This window comes from Balaenoptera borealis, assembly GCF_965194805.1.
Source record: "Balaenoptera borealis genome assembly, chromosome: 14".
Taxonomy (NCBI): domain Eukaryota; kingdom Metazoa; phylum Chordata; class Mammalia; order Artiodactyla; family Balaenopteridae; genus Balaenoptera; species Balaenoptera borealis.
Window position 1 is genome coordinate 87,747,324 of NC_138875.1, and position 21,336 is coordinate 87,768,659.

The 21,336-nt window shown below is 42.6% G+C and overlaps 1 long non-coding RNA gene across 3 annotated transcripts in view; it reads left to right on the forward strand.

Moving 5' to 3' along the window:
- LOC309610406 overlaps positions 1 to 20,634 on the forward strand; it is a 104,459-nt gene extending 83,825 nt beyond the window's left edge. For 2 of the 3 annotated variants that reach the window (XR_014233909.1, XR_014233910.1), the window contains one exon: positions 10,700 to 20,634. This is a non-coding gene — a long non-coding RNA (uncharacterized lncRNA). The remainder of the gene's footprint in view (positions 1 to 10,699) is intronic. The other variant, XR_014233911.1, reaches the window with a different exon arrangement.
- The last annotated feature ends 702 nt before the right edge of the window (positions 20,635 to 21,336 follow it).

The following is a 21,336-nucleotide window of genomic DNA, read 5'->3' on the forward strand; positions in this document are numbered from 1 at the left end:
GAAGCTGCGTGTGTGAAGCAGCAGTGTGATTTCCTGCTTCAAAAGAGTTGGCAGAATATGAATCGAAATGCTCTCTCTGGTTTCCAAGTCCATTCTTCCCCATCAGCATTATTTCGGAAATATGAAAAAATATATTTTTCACTAATAGCTTCATCTAGTTCTTTTTCTAACGGAAGACAGGAGGACGGAGCCACTGGCCACCAGGCCTTCCTCCCAAGATCTCAGCTTGTCTATATAACTGTTAGTCTAATTGGATTCAAAAATAGAAGGAACAGAGAAAGTTTAAAATGAGGTTCATAAAAGAAAAAACAGTTTTTATTTAGAAGTTTATGTGCAAAGTGCAAATACTGCACTTGTTTTTTTTTGGTTTTGGTTTTGGTTTTGTCTCAAAGTTCTTTAGCACCTACTGAAGATGTCTTCCTGCATTTATACAATTTATATGCGTTATGGTGGGGTTGCTGTTTGTTTTTAGAAAACTTAAAATATATCGGCAAGTGCAGAGAAGAGGTGAATATAAACTCTTCCCTCGCTGGAGACCCGTGGAACACTATTACTTTGTAGATGGAAAGTAACCATCCAAAGGCATTAAAATCCACTAGGGAAATTTTCCTCTTACTCTAAGAAGGCTGGAATATTATCAATAGATAAAACCAGCCAATCTTTGTGTTTTAGGAGAATTATGAAAATGAGTCTGGCTTTAATTGTTGGTCTGGGTCACTTGCTTAGATGAACTGTGGTTATTTTATTTTAGGTTGAGGATGGTCTCAAAATACTGCAGAGGCTGAGAGAGTAGAGGCCACCTTTTTACTCACTGGGAAAAAGCACTTTACAGTGAGATGGGGGTTGTTTTGAAATCTGGGGTCTGTGTGTGGCTGACTTTTCTACCCATTAAAAAATATTTTACCAGGTTAAATGGCCAAGGTTATTCTTGACCTGTCACTGTTCCCTTTATTTCTTTGGCCTGAGATTATGTAAAAAAAAAAAAAAAAAAAACCAAACGGAGTTGCTCACAGCTTTGGTATTTTATCACAAGTTTATTGATTTATTTTTTAAGTATTTATTTATTTATTTTGGCTGTGCTAGGTCTTAGTTGCAACATGTAGGACCTTTTAATTGCGGCATGCGGACTTCTTAGTTGCGGTATGCATGCGGGATCTAGTTCCCCGACCAGGGATCGAACCCAGGACCCCTGCATTGGGAGCGTGGAGTCTTACCCACTGGACCACCAGGGAAGTCCCTTATTGCAAGTTTAGAATTAAACAACCTGTTAAGTTTATGATAAAATCTGACCCAATGACTGAAATGACAAACAATGACAGGTGTAGACACTGGCCTCCCCCATCCCACCTCTTAGGAGCAGTTCCTCAGAGCTCTTTGAGAGGCTGTCTCCCAGCCTATCGTCCTCTGTAAGGTCCTCAAATAAAACTGAAACTCACAGAGCTCTCTTGCGCATTTTTAATTTCAGTCAACAGCTTCTAGAAGTGTCATCACTGTAAAGTGCATCTCGAATGATAAAAACAGATGAAAAGATCAACACTCATGCTGGGTGCTGTTCTAAGCGAGCCACCACACACCATCCGAGGTTTAGGTAAACTCCGAGACCCAGGAAGGGCAGGCGTTGGGAATGCCAGCCAGTAGCCCCCAGCCCCAGACTGCTGTCTCAGAGCAATGGATTAATTCTGGGCTCCTGGGGCCAGACATGGGCTTATGTACGTACGTATGTAGGTATGTATGTATGTATGTATTTAATCTTACTGAAGTACAGTTGATTTACAATGTCGTGTTAGTTTCAGGTTACAGCAAAGTGATTCAGTTATAATATATAGAGACATATATATATGTATGTGTGTATATATATATATATATATATATATATATATATATATATATATTCTTTTTCAGATTCTTTTCCCATATAGGTTATTACAAAATACGGAATGTAACTGCCTGTGCTATACAGTAGGTCCTTGTTGTTTATTTATCCCTTACCCTCCCCTTTCCCCTTTGGTAACCGTAAGTTTGTTTTCTATGTCTGTGAGTCTATTTCTATTTAGTAAATAAATTCATTTGTATCATTTTCTTAGAGTCCACATATAAATGATATCGTATGATATTTGTCTTTCTCTGGTGAGTTTGAGGGAGAATCAGGGTGAAGTCCTCCAGGGGACTGATGAGGGATCTCTGTGAACGCAGCGACCATCAGGAGGAGAGTTAGGCAGAGCTTCCTACAGCTACCGAAGGAGAGCCAGTGGCCTGATGGACGGGTGACATGCTTTTCTTGGTCATGGAAGCTGCAGGACAGGTGAGCCTTACAGAGAATTTGGGAAGGGACCAAAGATGTGGCATCAACGTGTACTGGGTCCAGAGAGCATGAAGCTCTTTCACTCAATTAACAGTTCAAGTAAGACTCTTCCTGACCCTTCAGCTCTTCTCGGGATCCCCTGCTCACACCCTTGGGGGTCACAAAATCACTCAGAGGCTGAGAATTGGCCAAAGGAGAAGACAGGAAGCAAAAACATGTCACCATACGCTTCCTGCAGAAGGAGACCCAAGCTACGGGAAGGGAGAAGGTTGGCAGATAAATCAAGAACATAGTTTTGATCTGTACCGTGGATGGGATATTTTAGTGAAGGAAGTGAGTTTGTGTTCATTACCTCAACTGGCTACGAATGGTCGTACAGAAGGAAGCAAAGAGGGAAAAGTCCCCACGAGACATTTCTGATACCAGCTGTGTTTGGGGGGTCTCTGAAAACCACTCCCAGCTTTAATAATGCACTAGAATAAGTTCACAGAACTCAGGAAAGTGCGATACTTAGGGTTGTAATTTTATTATAGCTAAAGGGTACACTTGGGACCAGTCAGAAGAAGGGATGCCTGGGGAGGGATCCAACTGACCTTTCCCTGCGGAATCCTGGACGGCATTGCCTCCTCCCAGCTGTGATGTGTGACATCATGCGCAAAGCATTGCCTTCTAGGAAGCTCATCTGAGCTTCTTTACTGGAGCTTCATCACATAGGTATGAGTGATCGAACCATGCCAATATAGCTTTTGCTTTTTAATTTTTTTTGATAAAGTTTGATATGTACATATGTTGTTCATATCACCGCCATTTATTTATTTATTTATTTATTTATTTATTTATTTATTTATTTTTGGCTGTGTTGGGTCTTCGTTTCCGTGCGAGGGCTTTCTCTAGTTGCGGCAAGAGGGGGCCACTCTTCATCGCGGTGCACAGGCCTCTCACTATCGCGGCCTCTCTTGTTGCGGAGCACAGGCTCCAGACGCGCAGGCTCAGTAGTTGTGGCTCACGGGCCTAGTTGCTCCGCGGCATGTGGGATCTTCCCAGACCAGGGCTCGAACCCGTGTCCCCTGCATGGGCAGGCAGACTCTCAAACACTGCGCCACCAGGGAAGCCCCAATATAGCTTTTTTAAAATTAATTTTATTGAAGTATAGTTGATTTACAATGTTGTGTTCATTTCTGCTGTGCTGCAAAGTGACTCAGTTATACATATATACGTATTCTTTTTCATATTCTTTTCCATGATGGTTTATCACAGGATATTGGGTCTAGTTCCCTGTGCTCTACAGCAGGACCTTGTTGTTTATCCATCCTATAAATAGTTTGCATCTGCTCATCCCAAATTCCCAATCCGTGTCTCCCCCAACCCCCCTTGGCATCCCCACGTCTGTTCTCTACGTCTGTGAGTCTGTTTCTGTTTCGCAGATAGGTTCATTTGCGCATGCTGACATAGTTGACCTCAATTTCCAGCCCCCTCCCCTCACTGGGGGTTGGGTTGGCATCACCTGGCTCCGACCCCCAAACCTTGAAGCACCTAATTGGTCACTGTGGCCTGGTCAACCCTGGCACTGAGTCACTTCAGTGGCATAAACTCCCAGAAGTGGTCTGAGCAGCCATAACAAAGACACGGTAATCACTCGGGAAATTACAAACCTCCCTTTGAATAAAGTTGAGTCTTTAGTAGCCAAGGGTCTACTGTTTAAACATGAGCAGAAAACCACGTTGGAGCAGGAAAATGTTGCCTCCCTTGAGCAAATCTGAAAGGGGCAGCGGGACAGAAAAACCTGTGTTCCCGTCCCACGTCGCCTGCAGTGCATTCTCATCAGGCAGACATGGACTTGGGGGGATTAGAGTCGAGATTGTGTTGCAGACTGTGTCACAGCTATGACCACGTGATCTGTGTTTTCTTCTCTCCTCCCTTGTGACCCCAGGGAGGTCAATCACCAGGTGGGGTTTGACGTCTGTCTTCACGGGGTGACATCCTGGTCCTGGGGGCTACAGCCCTAAAGAGGAGGACGTGGTCAGAGGCAGAGGTGGTCAACCTCCAGGTGCTTCCTACCTTGCGAAAAGCTTTCCCACAGTCTCTTTATCTGGTCAAGAACCTTGGAGGCAGGGAGGTCAGAATATTAGTATTTCGTTTTATGGATGAACTGGCCCCAGCAGTTAGACCTCGCCCACCAGCGCAGTGAGCTGGTGTAGGAATTGGAACTAAGATCCAAGCCTTCCTCCCGATCCGTGGCTCATTCTAACGGTCCTGAGTTGAAAGTCCAACACTGCCCTTAGGACACGCAGAGGGAGGCTGCTACGACTCTGAAACTGAGCACAAGAGACCATCAGCCTCTCTCTCTGCACCATCCACGCTGTGCTCTGGCTGGAAGAAGGGCTGTAAAGTCAAGCAGATTGTACAGTCAGTCCCTTGAGCTGAGAAATGTTCAGTGCAGCACCGGAAGCTTATGCCAGCATCATGCTTTTTACCCCCTCAAAGATGGATGAGTTGGGAAGGTGAGTAGGGAATTGAATTATGCTAGCAGGCCCCGAGACTCGGAATCCAGCAACAATCCAGTACGAATAAATATTCATCTGGCAGCATGTCCGGTTGTGGTCCATTTAGCATGAAGTTGTGAGCTGGAAGACAAAAGCCCAAGAGCTCATTATCATGAGTCGACTTGGAAAAGTTTGGAGCAAGTTCTGAAGTAATTAAGAGTGCATTTGAACAATGGAATGAACATGCTTATTTCTTTATTGTGGAGGGGCTCCGAGGCACTCAACACCCTTCCCTCCTGTGGAATGCCTGGCGGGGGACAGCTGATCATCATTTGGAGGAAGAATTAGGAGTGTTATTTTTAACTCCCCATTATTAGAGGAAACACACATCTGGAGCCTTGTAAGGAGTGATTATTAGCTGTTCAGCTGAGAAATAGCCTGGTGTCTACAATGCATCGTTTCCCAATTATTTTGATATTTTTCAATGCCTTAAATGCTAGAGGCATATAAAATTCAGCTCATTTAATCTCTCTAAATTATAGTTTCTCCATCTGTCATGGTTTTACAGTTTAATAAAATCATTACTTTTTATAAACCCAGTAAAATCCTGGACACTATTGGAGGGAGCTCAGCTTCAGCTGGAATTTTTTTTTTTTTTTTTTTTAGGAAGAATAAATATATCTGAACTGGAAAATAATTTTCATATGTTCAGTCTGCTAAGAGAGTTTGGTGATTTTTACTGGGTCACTCATCAAGCTGACAAAAAGAAATGTACTTTTATATTTATCTTATGAGATATTTCCAAAGACTGTGGTATCAGAAAGTAGTGCTTTTTGCTGAAATAAAAAGAAATAAGCCAGACTCCCTGACCCCCATAACTCAATTCCACATCCCTATGGTTTTGACTGCATTTAGCAATCTTTCTTTATTGAAACTCACATATCCAGGTCAGATCTCTGAAATGTTGAATAGAGGGGTGGAAGGGTCTGTATGCTTTGCTGAATGCATGCCATGAACTAAGCCAAGAGTAACATACACATGAAAAAGTGAAATTTGCACTGTCAAAGAAAGGGTAGTTGTGCTAATGTCAGTTTCATGCTAAAGCAATAGGAAACGTTCTGCATTTTTTAGAACCTCTGGGAAAACTGCATGGGAGCCCAGAATATATTCTTCACCTGTGCATTATAGTTTTGGGGATTTGACCATTAGAAACTCAGTTTCATTGGGAATCCTCCAATGCACCTTTGTATCAGTGCCCACTAACAAATACTCAAGTAGATGGATTTATAAAATAGGGTTTTATTATTTCATACAACACAGGTCTAAAGCTGAGTGACCACATAGTTGGTTCAGAAGCTTGTAGATATCTTTAAACACCCAGGATTTTTCCATCTTTCTGCTCCAGTTTCTTCAGTCTATTAGCTTGGTCCTTATGTTCACCATCTCATGACACCAAAATAGCTGCCAGCGCTCCAAGCATCACGCCCTCATCCGATCATAGTTAAAAGCAGGACAAAGTCAGGGGTCTCTTTAATTAATAAAAAATACCTTTATAGAACCCCTCAATCAGATTTTCCCACAGGTAACTTTGGCAAGGATTTGGTCACATGCTGTTGACAAAGGAGATCAGAAAGACCCTAAGAGAGTGAATTGTATCAGCAAAAGTGAGAAGTAGAATAGCTGGGGATAGGCAACAGAAAGCTTTCCATGTATCTCTAGACATAATTAAGGCATCCTTTGCTCTGAAAAAAACACTTTATGACCCATACACCTCATTAATTCAAATGCTCCTCATTTGAGATTCATGGCAACTTGGTCAAGGAAAAGTTGTAAACTAAGAAAATATCTGGTAAGCAAAGAAAAGGTGTCTAAAATAATAGTTCAAAATGACAAAAGTATGGAAATACCACAACCTCTTCTAAGGGCTAAACAAGCCCACATTTTTAGCTACCTTATAAGATAGAGTCAGTGTAGTGTTTCTTCTAATTATCTCACCGTTTTTCTGTTTTAGATCACTGTTATAAACAGAAATTAAATAGAAAAATATTATGCAGATAAAAATGTGACCCACTCTCCTCATTGCCCAACCAAAGCCCTTTCTCCTCTTTCCCTGCCAACTGATCCCAATTGAGTGGTCCCATATGCCACCCCCAGTCCCAGGAATGAAGCCTGATTCATTCTGAGACCAAGCCCCCTTGCCTGCGATTGGTCTAAGGGTGACCATGTGACCCAGTAGTGGCCAGAAAGTCAGAAAGGGCAGTCAAAAGTAGAGCTTGTGGGAAAACAAAATAAAGAGACAAACCAAAATGTGGGGGGAAAAAAAAAACTTTCCAAGAAGAAAAAGATAGAGCTTTTCAAAGACTTTTGTTGCTCTGCTGTTCATCTCTTTCCTGCTTGGGAAGCTAATGTGTAAGCATTTCATGTTTGAAGCCCAGGTAACTATATGTGTCCAGGTAAGAAAAACAAACAAACACATGTACAAGCACAGACTGAGATCTCTGGGAACTGCATTCCTCCAGACTGCTGGTTGTGCAAGCCAATTCATCATCTGCTCTGCCCCCTTCAGATGTTAATCATAGCTAAACATTCTAACTGGTCTAAAGAAATGTCACCTGATTCTCGCCAAAGCTACTGGCTGTGATGGTCACTGCTGTCTCTGATGAAAAGGAAAACCAGTAAGGGCTGGAGATGTCAAAGACATCCCACCCTCAAAATGAGACTTTCTCCTCAATATCATGTGGAAGGTTGAAAGAGAATTGAAATAAAAATCGAAAATGAAATAAAATGTCTCATGATGTGACCCTATGTTGTTAAATGAAATGCTCTCTGAGCGTCACCTAAAGTCATTTTTTACATCACCAATGGGACTGTCTAATGGCTGGAAAACATTGTTAAAATATGTAATAACCAGAATCAATATATTTATGCCTCTGAGCCTATTTTAAATATATAGCAAGAAGCAGATTCTTTTGGGTGAGAAATATTGATATTACCCACCATGATTTTTAAAATAGCTTTTGTTTGCATGCACCAGAATGAAGAAACACTATGTAAAACACTGTGTATGTGTGTGTAGATGTGTGTGTTATACATGCACATATATCAGTTCATGTATTCTTCTGTCATTTTAGTTCCAAATTTCATAACAAGAAATCAGTAGATGGTTAGTAATGACCTGGAACATATCAGGCTGTTTTCAGAAATAATAAGAATTTTTATTGTTGTTAGTGGCAAAATGCCATTGTTGGCTCAAGTGAATTTTGAAACAACACAATATTTTGATGTTTAAATCTACAACAATTTGTGTGTTTGGAGATTTATTGTGGTGGGGTGAGATGCTGTCAGAAGGAAGAAATATATATTTTACCTTAGAACTTAATCTAGAGGCAGATTTCATTTTTTCCTTAGGGGTCTTGTTGCCTTTCACGCCTATTTCTCTCCCAAACCTTCTCTTCTACTATGGTTTAATCAGCATTTTCCAATTTCAGATTTTTGTTGAACTGTTCTTACAACTTTTCCCACCATTACAATAATATTTGTACCATTATCTACATAATATTTACTTTAAAATTCTTATTTTACTTAAATACATGTATTTTTAAAGGAAATTTTAAAAACAGGAAACTGCATAAATACTATGAATGGAAAACCATTATCATGTGTCAAAAATAGTAGGTAATTATGGAAATAAGACAAATACAGAACATCATGACCTAGATGCTGCTACTTGCCTTAGGCTTTGAGCCTGAGTTCTGCTTACTTTATGTCAGAAAGGAAGCTTCCAGAGTATCAGAAAGGATTCAGAGATATATAGGCATGAAACGAACAAATTCCTCACGACGCAGGCAGAAGGTTCCAAAGGGTTATAGAAAGGGAATCACTTAGTCACCTTGAGTTGTAATGTAATTTCAGCTCCACCCATCTATCACGCAGAATCATGCCTGACCCCCTGGTGTAGAGATCCTCTGCTTTGTGACTGACCAGGTTGGGAACCCACAGTGATGGGCAACATTAGCCCCACCCCCATCCCAGGGGGTGTTTCATGATTGGTCTAATCCAATCAGGTAATCCCATTCCCCTGTCAGTGATTGGGCCAGAGATGGGACATGTGACCATGTTATGGCCAATCAGACATTAGGAGATGTCTTCTGGTTCCTTCCGGGAAACATTTTCCTCTTTGGTAGCAATTATAACAGGAGAAAGCTCCTATTGGCCCCTGTTCTTGTTGGCTGAGTTTTGTATGCCTCACACCTGAACGCATTTACAATGTATACACATGTCCTTTGTTCATACCTGTTTATGCCATGGTTATTCCCAGGGTCTGACCTTGTTTGCCCTGTGCTCTCTGCTAGTATAATCTTCCTCTCATTAACCTATACAAATCCCAATCATCTTTTTATCTTCAAAAAGCAGGTGCTAGGAAGACTTCTGTGAGATAAAATATTTTGGGAGGAGATGCCAAGAAGATAAAAATATTACACAACAAAAGCAAAAAAATCCTTTAGGATTTTGTGTCAGTCTGGATAGTATATCTGTCTGTATCAAGTATGGCGGGTTTAATAGGTTTACTATTGGAATTAGACTGTGGGCAGACCTGGGAGAGGGATGGTCTGGAGGCTGCAGCTGGGGATCAGAGGGGAAGTCACAGTGATTTCAGCCTGAAGCAGTGGCGCTCAGAAAAAGTCTGATAAGCTGCTCTGAGCTTGTCCTGAGTGCTGTGAAGCCGTCACATCTATCTACCATGGGCTCGGGGTGATAATGGCTTTTGCTTCATTTTTGCCTTCCCAATCTCATTTGATTTCCTCTCAGTGGAAGAGATTTCTGGAAAGTAGTCCCCAGGCTTAGAAGGGAGTAGTGGTGGGGTTCAATTGGCAAAAAATAATCTAATACAGATTTGTATGTACCAAGGGAAGAGAAAAAACAAATTTGGAACCCTCTTTCCTCCTTTCTTTCTTTCTCTTTCTTTCTTTCTTTTTCTTTCTTTCTTTCTTTCTTTCTTTCTTTCTTTCTTTCTTCCTTTCTTTCTTTTTTCTTTCTTTCTCGTTTCTTTCTTTTTCTTTCTTTCTTTCTTCCTTTCTTTCTTCCTTTCTTTCTTTCTTTTCTTTCTTTCACAGAATATTGGATAATCATCTACTACACACCAGTACTGTCCTATACTTGGGGTGACAGTGCTAGGGACTGAATGTTTTGTCCCCTCAAAATTCATATGCTGAAGCCCTAGTCCCCAAATGTGATGGTATTTAGAGTTGGGACCTTTGGGAGGTAATTAGGTTTAAATGAGGTCATAGGTTTAGTGCCCCTATAAGAAGAGATGCCAGAGCGCTCCCTCTCTCTCTCTCGCTCTCTCTCTCTCGCTCTCCCCCTGCCCTGCCATCTCTTTGTCTCTCTCTCCCTGCGATGTGAGCACACAAAAAGAAGTCAGCTGTCTTCAAGTCGAGAAAAGTCCCACCAAAAACTGAATTGGCTACAACCTTGGTCTTGGACAGCTAGCCTACAGAACTGTGAGAAATACATCTCTGTTCCTTAAGCCACCCATTCTATGGCATTTTTGATGGCAGTCCTAGCCAAGTAAGACAACAGTGAATAAAGGAGACACAATCCTTGTTCATGATTGTTTTTACAGTTAGATGATGATGATGATGATGGTGATGATGATGGTGTCTCATTGCTGTCCTTGCACCTGGTAAAGGTTTATAGCTACTTTTTTATTTCCCTGGGGAATAAACTGCATGATCCTTTTGTAGGTGTCCCCTGTTCAGAAAGCTGATTTTGGACCATCTAAATGCAGAACTCTGATCCCTAGTTAGGTGGGGGCTTGGAAGGGGTGAGAAAAGTTTTTTAAAAAAGAAAATAACATAAAAGAAACAAAACAGCAGATATCCCTTTTTATATTTTCTTCCTTATTTTTTCCTAGAAATCAGATTTTTGTGGCATCAGTTTCTCCCTGAATTCAAGAAATCCTCAACAGGATGGTAAGAGGTGCATGTTAGTGAGTGACAACTTTAATCTTTATGGATTAAGTGATGGACTTTGGCAATATCACCTAATCTGAATTTTTCTCCTTCTTTACAGGTGGATTTCCATTGACAGTGAGCTTGCCGTATTGAGATAACTCAGGATGCAGGCTTGACTGGTTATTAGCCAAGACGAAGTGCACAATCTTTTCAAGAAGAAAGGTAGTAATGAGACTCAGGCATTCCTTCCAGTGCTACAGGAGAAGGAAATCAAACACAATTTTCAAGCAGGGTTTCCAAGTTTCCTTTGACGGTTTTCCATTTTCACATTAGTGACCCCTGCAGCAAATACCTGTATGTGGGTTCAGATTAAATCCATAGAAGGGAGATGACTACAGCCCACCATTCCTGTGCTGTAATGAAGGCCATATCCTAATGAATTTCAGGTTCTTTAAGGATTTTTACCTTAGTGGCACCACAACACCAATCATTGAGGATTAAACATATTGGAGGAGAAGCACATCCCAAGTGAGAATTGCTGAGGCTAGGAGGCTCCTATCATTTATTGGATTAGTTATAAAACTTTACACAAGACTGTAATATTTGTTTCGCTGCTGTGGTGTGACTGGTGAAATGAAAAGGTATGGCAGGGGAGTGCTCAGCAGACGTTCTCTTATTTCCTCCATCGTTTTCATAGAGCTGGGAGGAAGCTGTCACTCAGAAATTAACACCACATCATATAATATGAGGAACAAAAGTAAGATATGAATTGGAGACATTTTGGCCTCAGAACAATAACCCCATCGATTGAGTTAAATGAGTTTGACTCAGGCATCCACCTGCGTGAAATCATCATGGCTCCTGACAGCCAATAGGAGCACATGGACCAGCTCAACTAGCGGGAGAGAGGCTGGTAAACCAGATGTCCCGAGCTCCCGCGTCTGTGTGTTGTAAATGTCCCAGAATTACTTGTGGGTATTGACAGATTGAAATTCACAAGTATCTCCAGCACAGAGCTATTGTGGGATATTTCCAAATTCCCCAAGTTAATTTATAACTGAAGATAGAATTTCAGTCACTTCCTTTGTATGGATGGAAAGCCAGCTCATGAGCCCATATGTGTTTCTGGGGGGCATTTTGACGACATTTGCTGTGAATTACAAATACTTCCAATAATATTTCTCTCTGCATCTAGAATAGCACCATGAGGAGGCATCTGGGATTGAACCATCTCACATCTGTCAAACAATATTCACACAAATGCTATGGGCCCACGGCCTTCAGACATGACTGCGTAACTCCGGGTCGAATTTCAATCAGTATTTTGCCTAAGAGAGAGATGAAGAAGAAACTGCACACAGGTAACTGACTCGAGTAATGCATTCTGTATACCAAAGAGTAGAGCTTGAGACCTGTAAACTGAAGAAAAATGGAAAACAGGCCATACTGACTGCATTCATACGACAGAGGGGGTTCCCTTCCTCCCCACCAGCAGGGCAACCCCACTCCCTCCCCTCCCTGTATCTAATCTTCTCTCATGTACTTATATGGGTTTGGCATTTATTGTTTGTTTGTTTATCTAGCAGTTGCTTCTAAGAGAAGAGTATACGAGTATATTCAGAGTACATAGAAAAGTGAAAGAATATTTTCTTGAGTCACGTAATAAATGCTCTCATGATCTTTTATTGATAAAAAGAAAGGTAACAGGTTTCTAGCTTTCCCCCTCCTTTTAGACTGGCTACTTCCTTCTCACATGTACCAAATTATCCCCTATGTAAAATGGAGAGAGTGGAGATTCTCCTACACTTTAGAACCAGGTAACTTATGACCCCACCTGTAAGATAGGAGCTGAAGAGGCACAGGGAACAAGCACGTGTGATGTGGTTGGTTGATGGGAGCCAGACCGTGAAGGGTCTTCTGAGTTATTGCTAAACTATTGTTCTTTATTCAGTGGATCCTGGGAGCTATAGAGGGTTTTCAAGCAGATGAGTGATAAATACATTAATGATTGGAAAGACATCCATTATGGCTTGTGGAGTGAGGAAGAAAGAGCATCTGGGAACACAGAGCAGTGCCGCCATCCCTCCAGCCCAGGCTGGGCAGCAAAGACACATGGTCATAGAACTGTAGACCCTGTGACCATGAGGTCAGGATCTCATCTAGGTCCTGACCCCCATCAACTGTACCAGCCCATGCTTCCCACTCTCCAATCCTTTGTGTACAACCCACCAGGGTTTGAACATATGAACATCTTCTTGTTGCTATTTTTTTTTGTAATTTTCACTTTTCTTTTAAACTTTTTGTAAGTTTATACAGAACATGTGCAGAGCTTGAACTTTACAAACTCCAAACACCCAGATAAAAATCCAGAACATCACCAGGGCTCCAGAAAACCCACTCACGTCCTCTTCCCATCCCTACTGTTCCCCAAGAGTAACAACTACCCTCACTTCTAACCCTCTAAACTCAGTAGAAAAAATGAGCCCATGTCTTGAACAGGCACCTCACTGAAGAGGCTAAGTGGCCAAGAAACCTAGGAAAGCTTCCCAAGGGAAATCTAATGCAGTACCCCTATACACTCACCAAGATGGCTCAGATGAAAAAAAAATTTGCAAAGTCTTGGCAAGAATGAGGGGTGACCAGAACCCTGATATTCTCTGCTGATGGAGAGTGAATTGGTACCAGCCCTTTGATGAATTCTCAGGCACTATCTCCCAAAGCTGTGCACGTGCATTCCTTCTGACTCCTGTGTGTGGATGCACCCTGGAAGTGCACGTGCAATCCCCCAAGAGACACACCGGGAATGTCCGTGGCAGCTCTGCTTGTCACAGCCCCAAATAGGGAAGTATCCAAAAGCACACCCACAGTAGAATGGATGGCTGAATCATGGTCTATTCACTCACTGGAGTACTACGCAGCACTGAGAATGATGAGACTTTCGTATGCAATAATAGATGGATCACATGATCCTATGGAATGAAGAGAGTTGGGCTCCAAAGAAAACATGATATAGGATTGTATGTGTGTATGTATGTACGAATGAATGCATGTATTTACGGTTGAACCTCAAACAGTGCAGCCATTAGGAGCACCCAACCTCCATGCCGTTGAAAATTCTTGTATAATTTATAGTGAAGTCCTCCCTATACACAGTTCTTCTGCATCTGTAGTTCCACACGTATGGATTCAACCAACTACAGATGGTGTAGCACTGTACTGTTTACGATTTTTTAAGCTTTATCTTTAAGAAGGTTTAGGTTTATAACAAAACTGAGATTTCCTTTCTACCCCCTGTCCTCTCACGTGCATAGTCTCCCCAATTATCAACAGCACTCACCAGAACAGCATATTTTCTACCAAGGATGAACCTATATGGACATATTAGAAACATGAAATTCCATACTTCTAGGGTTCACTCTTGGTATTGTACATTCTGTGTACTATTTACTATTAAAAAAAAATCCCCATATAAGTAGACCCATGAAATTCAAACCCATGTTGTTCAAGGGTCAACTGTATGTAGATTTATTTGTATCTATCATCTATCTATCTATCTATCTTTCTATCAATCATCTATCATTTATCTATTTATCTGTCATCTATTACCTATCAATGTATTATGTCTATCTATCATCTATCTATCTATTATTTCTCTCTCTGTCTCCCTCCCTCTCTTTCTCCCTCTCTCTCTCTTTATCTATCTTTTCCCTTTCCCAGGCACTAATGTGCAGCTGTTAAGTGAAAAACAGGTCTGCACTGAAGAAACGTCTTTATTCCCAAACACCTGGGTGTCATGAAATACACACACTGATAAAGTCAGGACTGACCCCTTGCTGTTCATCAAGTTTAAAAATATTTTATGGGAATGACTAAGGCAATGACTTTTCAAAATGTCATGCTGTGGAAGACTGAGAATAGGCAAACCCATTTTGCAAGTGATATGTTTTAAGAAAAAAAAGCTTTTTAAGAATTTTTAGTTATAATTTTTAATTCTGCTATTAATTTTAAAAATTAAAAAAAATTTTTACCTTTGACTCCCTTGATTGTATTTAAATGAATATATTTATAAAGGAAATTTTATGTCTCTACCAGAAATGGAAATATGTATCACTCATCACCAAAAAAAAAAAAAAAAAAAAAACACTTTCTCCAAATATGAAATGGATGCAAAATAATGTTACTAAATTCCAGTTAGATTCAGTTGACTGACAAAGGCTCTGATCTGAGGTTAGCTTTCTCTTCATTAAAAAAGATGATTTGCTGGTATTAGAGAGGTGTTTGGCATGTATTAGCATCAAACAAATAGAATCTGTAATAAAAAAAAACTCCCTACAAACAAAAGTCCAGGACCAGTTGGTTTCACAGGTGAATTCTACCAAACAGACAAAGAGGAACTTATACCGATTCTTCAAAAAGATTGAAGAGGAGGGAACACTCCCAAAGACATTCTATGAAGCCACCATCACCCTGATACCAAAACCAGACAAAGACACCACCAAAAAAGAAAATCACAGGCCAATATCTTTGATGAATATAGATGCAAAATTTCTCAACACAGTATTAGCAAACCGAATCCAACAACACATAAAAAAGATCATACAGCACGACCAAGTGGGATTCATCCCAAGTTCACAAGGAAGGTTCAACATTCACAAATCCATCAGCGTGATACACCACATTAACAAAAACCACATGATCATCTCAACAGATGCAGAAAAAGCATTTGACAAACTTCAGCATCCATTCATAATAAAAACTCTTGCCAAACTTGAGAATTTATTTTAATGTAATGAAGGGAATGGAAAGATAACTGGAAAGCAAATGAACAATGTGGTTCTTTTTTAAAGGGAACTTTACTTTTATTTATTTATTTGTTTACTTATTTTTGGCTGCATTGGGTCTTTGTTGCTGTGCACAGGCTTTCTCTAGTTGTGGTGAGCAGGGGCTGCTCTTTGTTGCGGTGCGCAGGCTTCTCATTGTGGTAGCTTCTCTTGTTGAAGAGCACGGGCTCTAGGCACACAGGCTTCAGTAGTTGTGGCACGTGGGCTCAGTAGTTGTGGCTCGTGGGCTCAGTAGTTGTGGCTTGCGGCCTCAGTAGTTGTGGCGCGTGGGCTCAGTAGTTGTGGCTTGCGGGCTGTAGAGTGCAGGCTCAGTAGCTGTGGTGCACGGACTTAGTTGCTCCGCGGCATGTGGGATCTTCCCGGACCAGGGCTCGAATCCATGTCCCCTGCATTGGCAGACAGATTCTTAACTACTGCGCCACCAGGGAAGCCCAGTGTGGTTCTTTTTTAAGCCTTGGGCTGTGACAGCAGCTGAAACCCTCTCCCTTCCGCCAGTGGTGTGAGCCCCATTCTAAGGAGCATAGCACTTGGGTTCCCTTACTTTCTGGGGAAAAAAAGTGATGGAACCGAGGTCCTCTCTCACCTAAGGATGGATATTCCGACAAAAGGTCAATGCGGCGATTTCAAGTGTTCAAGAAGGATTTTCTACCATCACATAACACCATAAACCATTATTTCTGAAAAACAGAAATTAACAAGGCCTTTTCAAAGCCGTAAAGTCTTGCCTTTGAATAATGTAAGGGTATGAAAGTCACATTTGATGCTACCCGAAGTTTCTTTCTGACATTTAATTTTCCCATAAACTTTGTCCTAAAATGAGAACTCTTGATCAGATATGGAACCTGATGTCTGGGAGCTGCAGAGGCTTATAAGACATTGTCAAGGGCCCCAGGTGTCTGGTGAGGGATGAGGGTATAGTCACATTTGCAACTTTTGTCCTTTTTTTTCTCTTGAGCAGTTTTTTTTCTTCTTTAATTTTTGTTATTGAAGTATAGTTGATGTATCATATTGTGTTAGTTACAGGTGTACAATATAGTGATTCAAATTTTTTAAAGGTTATACTCCATTTATAGATATTATAAAATATTGGCTACGTTCCCTGTGTTGTACACTAACTACATCCTTATAGCTTGCTTTATACCTCTTGCTCCCCTCCCCCTATCTGGCCCCTCCCCCTTCCCTCTCCCCACTGGTAACCACTAGTTTGTGCTCTACATCTGTGAGTCTGCTTCTCTTTTGTGAGTCTGTTTCTCACTAGCTTGTTGTATTTGCAACTTTTTTCCTTTCTTATAGCTGCTCTGACTTGTTTCCTCATACTTCTTGTAAAATGGAAAATTAATAATATTAATCAGACTCTAACCCTTTCTCTTTCATTCCTCAGATTATCTTTTTCCTTTCTTGGACTGCTTTCCCCACGTCTGGACCCTAGAATAAGCTTGGGAAAATTTAAAAAGTTCAGTTGGACGGCATTTCTAAAAATGAAGCTTTTTAAACTCTTCTTTGATCAAACTACAGCAATTTCCACAACTTCTCCCTCCTATTTAAACCCCAGTTCGAGGTAGGGTTGGGGAATCTCCTCTTGGGAGTGCCCTTTTACGTGTTATATTGAGATTTGATCATAGGATGAGGAATTTAAAGGGGATAATTTTCAGCTTGAGTAACAAAGCAGAGAGTAACCTTCATTTTAACACAACGTGCTATGAATATGTAATTTTGTAGAAGTAGCCATAACCCACTCAAACATCAAAGATCAACCCATAGACAAACAGACTTGGCTCCACTACTTAAAATCATTAAAATTATCGTTATCATTTCGTTATTCTGCCTTTCAGTTGCTACACTGAATTGTTCCAACGGGATCCCTTTTTCAGTGCGATATTGCTAACTACTTTCCTAAAATTTTACCCCTGCCCACCAATCACACTCTTTCTTCCTCTTCCCCGCTGTACTATTATCAGCAGCCTCAGAGGTACTGTATATTTCACACATATGCCTGTTTATTTTCTATCTTCCCCACTGGAATGAGAGTCCCATGAGAGAGGGGATTTCCATCTGCCTTTTTTTCCTGTTTTATACCCAAGCCCCAGGCAGTCCTCGACACACAGCAGCTGCTCAGTGAAGAGTTATCGTCTCCTTAATTAATGTAGCTCTCAACTTCAGGCCAGACAATCCTGCAGCACCGAGAGGGGAGGTGGGTTTTGATGGAGCCTTATTCCTCCTAAGAAATCCATCCTCCCTCCTCGAAAAGGCTCCCTGGCCAACCATTGTACATCCTTTATTACATCCAGCCATCTGCCAAATGACCATTTTATCACCCTCTATTCATCATGGTGTCTGCATTTGGAGGCGGCTCGTCTTAAATTTCACCCACATTCCCATCCGCAGCAGGATTTCTCTGCATTAGGTACTCCAAGATCATGGCCAATGCAAATGGTAACTTATGAAATGTGTGCCTGGAGTGACATTTCTTCAATTTCTGGACAGCCAGTGGGCAATTCGAATATCCTAGAGTAATAAACTGTGTGCCCACTAAAGACTCAAGTGAGGGACCTCCACAAATATGATGAGAGTGACAGCCCAGCCATAGCTGATACATGTAAGTTGTGCCTGATGCCCAGGTGGGGACTGGGGACGTCTGTGCACCAATCAGCCAATGCTGTCACAAGCCTGGGCGGCAGGGGGTGGAGGAAAGGGACCCTGACTCCTCTTCCTAATGGGGAATCCCATGGGAACCACCTGGGGCGCCCAGATGTACCTTATCCTGCACAGGAGTTTATCTCACTGCACCTTGGGGTTATCAGTAGCTCATCTCTCAGACCCTGTCCCCGGAGCTGAATGCAACTTGTCCTGTCTCTCTCTGCATTTCTGCTCCATTTCCAAAGAGTCTCAGTTTCCTCATTTGTAAAATAAGGATAACAGCATCTGTTATTATCAGCGTCGCTATTAAATGTCTTAATGCCTCTCACTTAGATTAGGGTGTGGCTTATAGTTAAGTATCTTAAGTCTAGGCTGTTATCTTTATGATTTATTTCTAGCTTCCCTCTCTGTTGGCTTTTTCCTTCATCTCCTCTGGTATCTCTCCTTGCCGTGGCTTTGAGGTCTCACGCATCATCTCGGACCCCACGTCTCCCTGATTTTGGACCTCAGCTCCCTACAGCTGACTGATGTGGGGATTCCTAAGGAGAAGAAATCTGCTCATCCGCTCTTACATCCCAGCTGAAACTGAAATGAGATTCATCTTAGTAATCAGCCATGTATGTTTTATAGAAAATATAGGCATGGCAGTTGTAACACCATTTATTTACAGTCATCCAGACTTTTTTTTTAAATTAATTAATTAATTTTTGGCTGCATTGGGTCTTTGTTGCTGCACGCGGGCTTTCTCTAGTTGCGGGGAGCGGGGCCACTCTTCGTTACAGTGCGTGGGCTTCTCTTTGTGGTGGCTTCTCTTATTGTGGAGCATGGGCTCTAGGCATGCAGGCTTCAGTAATTGCGGCACTCGGGCTCAGTAGTTGTGGCTCATGGGCTTAGCTGCTCCGTGGCATGTGGGATCTTCCTGGACCAGGGCTCGAACCCGTGTCCCCTGCATTGGCAGGCAGATTCTTAACCACTGCGCCACCAGGGAAGTCCCCAGTCATCCAGACTTTTAACCACCAGGAAGATCAGATAGACAGGTTGGTTTTGTGCGTCCACTGGGAGGTCAGTCCTGGTCCAGGAGACTGGGCGTAGAGCTGGCCTTGACACACCACAGCGCCCTGTGACGCCTGCATTAGCAGCCTGATTCCCCGCCGTGGAGCCCTGGGTGGTGGCCTGACTGCCCACTAGAGTTCCAGCTCGTGGAAGGCAGTGATGCTCTCCTTGGCACAGGGATGGTGAAGACCGTAGCCCTGCAAATATCTGTTAAATGAGTGAGGGACTCAGTGACTGAAATCCACTTCTCCAAAAAAGACTCATCAAGTAAGCAAGCCCTGCTAAGGAGTGGAAGTAGATCCTTTACAGAGATATTTTGTAGCTACTGTGGAGGTGTGCCACCTGGATCTCCACAGGGTGCCGCTTCGCTGCAAGTGGTCCCCTTAGTGGACAGGCTCCACCTGTTGCTTTCTGGATCTGCCTTGGTTTCCCCTTTTCCCAGTCAGCCAGCCAATTACTGAGCAAATCACAGCAGGGATGCAGGGTCTGGTTACTTCTGTCCAGTTCAGGACTCCTCCAGTGGGGAAACTCTGCCTCTGGACCACCCCACTGTGTTGCCTGAAACTTTATCAGATCCATTTCCCAAGTCCTCTCTGCTCAATTCTGCTTCCTCTTTAATCTTACCTGTGGGCATTGCCTCCCAAACTGTGTGTGCTCCTAATTCTCCCAGCATCTGCTTCCCAGAGACTAAAACTAACAAAATGGTCTTTCCCGTGGATACATCGGAGATTCCAAACTATTCAGGAAGCTTTGAAAAATTGAAATATTTGACAACACATAAAAATTGAAGACAAGAAGCCGCAGCCTCCTGGCAGCCCTCGGTGTGCTTGGCTCTGCACTCTGGCCACGTGCCCACCGCTGCCTGCAGCCCCCAAAGTGTAGCCAGTGTCCTGCTAGCTCTGGGAACTGCATAAAATAAGACAGGAAGCATGTGGGAGTTTTGCTTAATTTCTGCCCTTGGCAATAAGGAAAATTTACAAGAAGATAGTAACCGCGAAGTCCAACCTGTCTGATGACACCAAATTCACTATTCTTGACTTCAAAGTGGGGGCCTTGGATTCCTGTGTTGGCCTCTCTGATGAGCTGGGGAAACTCAATACCTTTGCTGAAAGCCTCATAAAGAGAATGGCCCAGAGACTTCCCTGGCAGTTCAGCGGTTAAGACTCTGTGCTTCTACTGCAGGGCGCACGGATTCGATGCCTGGTCGGGGAGCTAAGGTCCCACATGCCATGCACAGCGCAGCCAAAAGATTAAAAAATAAACTTTTTTAAAAAAGAGGACTTCCCTGGTGGCGCAGTGGTTAAGAATCCGCCTGCCAATTCAGAGGACACGGGTTCGAGCCCTGCTCTGGGAAGATCCCACATGCTGTGGAGCAAATAAGCCCGTGCGCCACAACTACTGAGCCTGCGCTCTAAAGCCCATGAGCCACGACTTCTGAGCCCGCGTGCCACAACTACTGAGCCCGTGAGCCACAACTACTGAGCCTGCGTGCCACGACTACTGAACCTCCATGCCCAGAGCCCGTGCTCCGCAACAAGAGAAGCCACCGCAATGAGAAGCCTGCTCACCGCAAAGAAGAGTAGCTCCCACTCGCCACAACTAGAGAAAGCCTGTGCACAGCAACGAAGACCCAATGCAGCCAATAAATAAATAAATAAATAAATTTATTTATTTTTTTAAAAAATGATAATGGCCCAGAATATGGTAGGAGTTAGGGGTGATGCAAAAGGGAAGGTACAGGAGACCTTTCCCACCTTCGGAGTTGACCCAACATCCTTTGTGCTCACTTTGAATTGGACAAGCCAAGTATCCTGCAAGACAGCCGCTGGGGAGCGGGGAGCATGATGGACACAGAAACAGAGCAGCCAGCATGGATCGAGAGTGACCTGGCATCCCCAGGTGCTGCCTACAGCTCTCTGAGGACGCACCTGGAGAGCCTGGATTAGAAGTCCACGTCTTCACTTGGGTACTGATCAGTATTGCGAGCAAAGAAGACTTTGTGTTGGATTCTGAATATCTCATCGTGCTTCTGGCCCCTGTTCCCAAGCCAAGTGACACACAATGGC